At 39.5% G+C, this 7,434-nt stretch overlaps 1 pseudogene; it reads right to left on the bottom strand.

Annotated features, from left to right (window-relative positions):
- Positions 1-328: 328 nt before the first annotated feature.
- Positions 329-3,714, bottom strand: LOC122682266 (annotated as a pseudogene).
- Between the last annotated feature and the right edge of the window lie 3,720 nt (positions 3,715-7,434).

Genomic DNA, 7,434 nt, shown 5'->3' with positions numbered 1-7,434 from the left:
TTGACTTCGCACTCCAAGATGTCTGGCTCTAGATGAGAAGAAAGGACTGAGTGAACAGTTCCAAAGTCCCTGAGCTCATGGTTCCTTGTGGTAACTCCCACATACCTCCAGCCTGACCAGGACTTGCGGAGGGACTTCTCAATTCCCCGTGCCACACTTGGAACTGCATGAGGGATGCAGCAGAGGCCTAAGACTGACTGACTAGTCCCAAGGCGTTGATGACAGACATTATCAAACCAACCTCAGAGGTGGTTCCATTTGTTCTTAGGGAGGAGAAGTGGGACCCAGGCAAGGACAGCAGCTCAAAGGCAAAGAGCAGGTCTGCTTTTCAATAGCAGTAGTGATTAGGCTTGAAGGGGTATCACAGCACATGCCCAGGTAATAGGCCTCCTTCTCAGTCAGCTTGGTTAGCTTCACATTCTGCTTGCCCAGGGGGCTTCAGCCACTGCTTCATCTAGCTTCTTGTGCAGGAAGTGGACTCTGATCGGGTACTTGTCTGGGTGGGTCCACAGCTCACCTGCTTGGTGAAGAAGTAGCTCATCACGAAGCTGGGATGACCCATGGCTCAGCCCAGGTTGGACAGCTAGCCCTTGGCTAGCAAGATAATGTGACACCCGTTCTTCAACAAGTAGCAGTCCACCTACGTCTTAGTGTTCACCTTCTCCACAGCATTTTAATTCAGCACACTTGACATCAATCTCCATGTCAAAGTGTCCATGAAGTGTCAAAGTTGCACACACAATGACATCATCTTTCATCTCTTTAAAGGGCAGGCCAACAGTTTTGTTGATACAGCCTATGGTGGTAACAAAGATGCTGCACTCCAGGCAGGCCTCATCGCTGGTGGTCACTCATAGCCCTCCGTGGCCACCTGGAGTGTGATGATAGTGTAGATCTCCGTGATGATGCCGTGGCCTCAAACCCCCTCAGGGCCTGGGCACAGCCCTTGCCCACGTTGCCATAGCCTGCTTCCACCACCATAATCATTGCCTGTGGTCCACTTGATGTCATCTATGAAGGGCTCCTGGCAGCCAGAGAGGTTGTCAAACTTGTTCTTGGTGATGGAGTCATCACCGTTGATGGCAGGCACCTTCAGGACTCTGTGTGTGATGACCTTATACAGGTTGTGGACCCCGTTGTGGTCTCTTTGGAGATGACTTGGACACGAACTGTGGGTACTTGGTGTGAATGAGGTTGGTGAGGTCCCACCATCGTCCAGAATCATGCTGAGCCACCTATCCTTGAAGAATAGTGTCTGCTCTATGCACCGCAGATACTCCTCATCTGTTTCAGCCTTCCAGCTGCTGCATGGTCCTGGGTGGGGAAGATAATTGTACCTGGACCACCGCACCTCAACACACAGGGTCAGGAGAGTCTCGATGAAGACAGCTGTCTCCATGGTCACGTGCCGGCAGTGGGTAAACCGGACGCACTTGCGTGGCTCGGAGGTGGAGGCCATCTCCCACAAGCGCATCGGGCATGGCGTCTCATCCTCTGTGAGGTCTGGGACCTTGCATCCCCAGATGGCCCAGTTAACGGCAGCAACTTTGTAAGAACGCTTGTCCAACTTGCTGGAGGTGTTTCCTCACAGAGTGATGGACCCAGGCCTCAGGCTGGGAAGAGGCAGGCTGGGCGGCTCTGGGCAGGGCAAGACATTTAATTCAGAATGAAGATGAAAGGAAACAAAGCCTCCTAGCTGCCAGTCAAGTACCATTTCACGAACTTAATCTCTGCTTTTATAAACATTGGCTTCTTTATCGTTCTTCTACATGTCAGCTGCTATCTGCCCTTCTCAAAGCTACAAGCCTTTTCTCATATTTTCTGACCTTTAATTACCCTATTAATATTTTCTATTGTGAACTTTATTTCCATATTTCCAGACTTCTTCCAGTCTAAACTGTCTTTCATTTGAAGAAACCAGGCATCTTAAATCTATAAGATAAGTATCATGGGTTATTTAGTTCAGCTATTCTAACTCATCAAGTGTGAATGGCTTTATTTCTTATAAATTTGCTGAATAATTTTTTGAAATCCTTAGTTATACTTCACGTAATTTTATTTTTATTATTTTTATTTTTTTTTGCTTCGTGTAATTTTAAAAGGAGTAGTGGTTTTCCTATACTTGGTTTTCTCATTTGTTGTTATTTTTAATCAATCCTTTCTCAAAAATCATTTAGTCAAATTTATATTTAGTCTTCAAGGATAAATGTCAGTAAAACACATTCTATTGGTGTTTTGGCTACATTTATAGAACTGGAGTGAAAGGATGAAATTCTGATGTTTCTTTTTTGGGGTCAAAACTCAAATCTCTGTATTTTATTTTAATTAAACAATTATTTTATTCTCTCTATTAGTTTAAACATTTAACTATGTATCATATGGCAAATACCTTACTAGTCAGAGTATATAAAGATGCATAACACAGCCTCAGCTCTTAAGAAGAAAAATGCATGAATAGGACTATGTACCATGAACAAACATTTATATTGGTTGGTTGAGTCAGTTACTGTTTATATCTGTTTCCTCATCTACTTATTTATACTTCCCCTTACACTTTAAGAATGTCCTTGTGTGGGTAATAAATTGCAAAGTCACTATTATATTTAACTTAAACAATCCTAATTTCTAAATGATACCTGACTATGCAAACTTCTAACAATGCAAATGAAGTGGTCAAAATATCTGCCTGTAATATTTGAGTTTACCAATTGAATTATGAATTTGTATTTCAGATTTTCTTATTTATTTATGACCTCTGCTCCAGCTGGTAGAATCTTAGTTCCCTGACCAGGGATCGAAACTGCACTCCCTGCAGTGGAAGTGCAGAGTGTTAACCACTGACCACCATGGAAGTTCCTAGATTTTCTTATATGCACTGTACTAATTTAGATTTTTTCCATTTTCACACTTTATAGTCAAATTTTATTTAAACTATACAATGCATACTTAACATTTATGCTTTTATCTTCAGATTTTCTTCAGTCATCTAACAAAATTGTTCAAAGTGTACAGATAAGTTATTTGAAATATATTATTTTGGGGGAATTTATGCCTGAGGCAGAACATTTTTTTCCATTTATTTATTTTTTAATTAAAGGATAATTGCATTACAGAATTTTGCTGTTTTCTGTCAAACCTCAACATGAATCAGCCATAGGTATACATATATCTCCTCCCTCTTGAATCTCGCTCCCATCTCCCTCCCCTCCCAGCCCTCTAGGTTGTTACAGCGATCCTGTTTGAGTTCCCTGAGCCAGACAGCAAATTCCCGTTGGCTATCTATTTTACATATGGTAACATAAGCTTCCATGTTACTCTCTCCATACATCTCACCCTCTCCTCCTCTCTCCCCATGTCCATAAGTCTGTTCTCTATGTCTGTTTCTTCATTGTATATTCTTGCCGACTTTGTTGTAGATTAATTAATTATAGGGGTGTGATTTTATTTCTGGGATTTCTACCCTGCTCTGTTGATCTATATTTCAGTTTTTGTGCCAGTGACATACTATTTTGATTAATTTAGCTTTGTAGTATAGTCTGAAGTCAGGGAGTCTGATTCCTCCAGCTCCATTTTTCTTTCTCAGAATTGCTTTGGCTATTGGTAGCCTTTTGTTTTTCCATATAAATTTTAGAGACTTCTGGTTCTGTGAAAAATGTCACTGATAATGATAAAGATTGCATTGAATGTGTAGATTACCTTAGGTAGTATAGACATTTTGATAATATTGATTCTTCCAATCTAAGAACATGGTATATCCTTCCATCTCTTTGTGTCATCTTCAATTTCTTTCATCAGTGTCTTTGAGTTTTCAGAGGAGAGGTTTTTATGTCTCCTAGGTAAATTTATTCCTAGGTTTTGAAAATTTTAATTCTTTTTGATGTAATAGTAAATGGGATTGTTTCCTTAATATCTCTTTCTGCTCTTCTTCACTGTTCATATATAGTAATGAAAGTGTATACAAAAAGAGATTTATTTGTATTAATTTGAATCCTGCAATGGTACTGAACTGACTGATTAGCTTCGGTAGTTTTCTGGTGGGATCTTTAGGATTTTCTATGAATAGTATCATACTATCTGCTAACAGTTACAGGTTACTCCTCTTTTCCATTTTACATTCTTTTATTGCTTTTTTCCCCTCTGATTGCTATGGCTCAGTTCAGTTCAGTTCAGTCACTCAGTCATATCCACCTCTTTGAGACTCCATGGACTGCAGCATGCCAGGCTTCCCAGTCCATCATCAACTCCTGGAGCTTGCTCAAACTCATGTCCATAGAATCAGTGATGCCATCCCATCATCTCATCTTCTGTCATCCCCTTCTCATCCAGCCTTCAGTCTTTTCCAGCATCAGGGTCTTTTCTAAAGAGTTGGCTCTTCACATCAGGTGGTCAAAGTATTCGAGCTTCACTTTCAGCTTCAACATCAGTCCTTCCAATGAATATTCAGGACCAATTTCCTTTAGGATTGACTGGTTTGATCTCCTTGAAGTCCAAGGGACTCTCAAGAGTCTTCTCTAAAACCACAGTTCAAAAGCATAATTTCTTCAGCACTCAGCTTTCTTTATAGTCCAGCTCTCACATTCATGCATGGCTACTGGAAAAACCATAGCTTTGACTAGATGGACCTTTGTTGGCAAAGTGCTGTCTCTGCTTTTTAATATGCTGTTTAGGTTGGTCATAATTTTTCTTCCAAAGAACAAGTGTCCTTTAATTTCATGGCTGCAGTCATCATCTTCTCTTCTATTCTCAACTATTTGTAAGGCCTTCTCAGACAACCATTTTGGCTTTTTGCCCTTCTCTTTCTTGGGAATGGCCTTGATCACTGCCTCCCTGTACACTTCCACAGTTTTTCAGGCACTCTGTCTATCAGATCTAATCCCTTGAACCTATTTGTCACTTTCACTGTATAATCATAAGGGATGATGAATGGTCTAGTGGTTTTCCCTACTTTCCTCAATTTAAGTCTGAATTCTGCAATAAAGAGTTTGTTATCTGAGCCACAGTCATCTCCCAGTCTTGTTTTTTCTGACTCAATAGAGCTTCTCCATCTTTGACTGCAAAGAATATAATTAATCTGATTTTGGTATTGACCATCTGGTGAGGTCCAGGTGTAGAGTCATCTGTTGTGTTGTTGGAAGAGGGTGTTTGCTATGACCAGTGCATTCTCTTGGCAAAACTCTGTTAGCATTTTCCCTGCTTCATTTTCTACTCCAAGGCCAAACTTGCCTGTTACTCCCGGTATCTCTTGACTTCCTACTTCTGCATTCCAGTCCCCTATGAAGAGCACATCTTTTGTTTGTGTGTGTGTGTTAGTTCTAAAAGTTATCATATATCTTATATGATATATGATATCATAAGATAAGATATGATATCATATATCATATATAATATCATATAATATATCTTATTAGATAAGATATCATATCACATAACCTATATCTTATAGGTCATCAGAGAACTTTTCAACTTCAGCTTCTTGGCATTAGTGGTTGGGGCATAGGCTTGGATTACTGTGATATTGAATGGTTTGCGTTGGAAATGAACAGAGATCATTCTATAATTTTTGAGATTGCACCCAAGTACTGCATTTTGAACTCTTTTGTTGTCTATAATGGCTACTCCATTTCTTCTAAGGGATTCTGCCCACAGTAGTAGATATAATGGTCATCTGAATTAAATTCGCACCTCCAGTCAATGTTAGTTCACTGATTCCTAAAATGTTGATGTTCATTCTTGCCATCTCCTATTTGACCACTTCCAATTTGCCTTGATTCATGGACCATAACATTTCAGGTTCCTATGCAATATTGGTCTTTACAGCATCAGACTTTACTTCCATTGCCAGTCACATCCACAACTAGACATTTTGCTTTGGCTCCATCTCTTTATTCTTCCTGGAGTTATATATCCACTCTTCTCCAGTAGTATATTGGACACCTACCAACCTGGGAGTTCATCTTTCAGTGTTCTATCTTTTTGCCTTTCCATACTGTTCATGGGGTTCTCAAGGCAAGAATTCTGAAGTGGTTTGCCGTTCCTTTCTCCAGTGGACCACATTTTGTCAAAACTCTCCACCATGATCCCTCCATCTTGGGTAACCCTAAACGCCATGGCTCATAATTTCTTTGAGTTAGACAAGGCTGTGGGTCATGTGATCACTTTGATTAGTTTTCTGTAATTGTGGTTTTCTTTCTGTCTGCCTTCTGATGAATAAGGATAAGAGGCTTATGGAAACTTCCTGATATGAGCGAGAGATTGTTATGGCTAGGACTACCAAAACTTTGTTGAATGAAAATTCAACATCAAATAAGGACATCCTTTTCTTATTTCTGATAGTACAGGGCAAGTTCTGCTTTTCACCATCTAGGATAATGTTAGCTGTGGTTTGCTTTATATGGCCTTTATTATGTTGAGGTAGATTCCCTTTATGCTCACTTTTTGGAGGGATTTTATAATAAATGGGTATTGGACTTGTCAAAAGATTTTTGTGCATCTATTGAGATAATCATATGGTTTTTATTCTTCAGTTTGTTAATAAGGTTAACATAAAAATTGATTTGTGGACATTGAAGCATCCTTGCATCCCTGAGATAAGTCTCACTTGAGCATGGTGTATGATCCTTTTAATGTATTGTTGGATTCAGTTTGCTAGTACCTTGTTGAATATTTTTGTATCTATGGTTATCTGTGATATCAGCCTGTAATTTTCTTTTTTCATGATGTCTTTGTCTGGTTTTGGCATCAGGATGATGGTGGCTTCATAGAATAAACTTGTGAGTGTTTCTTTTCTTTTTTCTTTTTTTTTTGCTTGGGATTGGCAAGTAATTTATTTTTTTATATTTATATATTTTTATTTAATATATATATAATTTCCATTTATTTTTATTTGTTGGAGGCTAATTACTTTACAATATTGTAGTGGTTTGAAAAAGAGACACAGATGTACAGAACAGACTTTTAGACTCTGGGAGAAGGTGAGGGTGGGATGTTCAGAGAGAACAGCATTGAAACAAGTATACTATCAAGGGTGAAACAGATCACCAGCCCAGGTTGGATGCATGAGATGGGTGCTCAGGGCTGGTGCACTGGGAAGACCCAGAGGGATGGGATGGAGAGGGAGACGGGAGGGGGGATTGGGATGGGGAACACATGTAAATCCATGGCTGATTCATGTGTTTCTTTCACTGGAATTTTTTTAGGAGTTTCATAAGGATAGGTGTTAGCTCTTCTCTAAACGTTTGATAGAATTCACCTGTGAAGCCATCTGGTTCTAGACTTTTATTTGTTGGAAGGTTTTAAATCATGTTTTCAATTTTGGTGCTTTTGATATGTCTGTTCATGTTTTCTGTTTCTTCCTGGCTCAGTCTTAGAAGGTTGTATCTTTCTAAGAATTTGTGCATTTCTTTTAGATTGTCAATTTTATTGGCAAATAGTTGT

Source organism: Cervus elaphus, chromosome 1, assembly GCF_910594005.1.
Source record: "Cervus elaphus chromosome 1, mCerEla1.1, whole genome shotgun sequence".
In the NCBI taxonomy this organism is placed as follows: domain Eukaryota; kingdom Metazoa; phylum Chordata; class Mammalia; order Artiodactyla; family Cervidae; genus Cervus; species Cervus elaphus.
The sequence above is the reverse complement of the archived record's forward strand: the minus strand, read 5'-3'. Positions and strand labels throughout refer to the sequence as shown.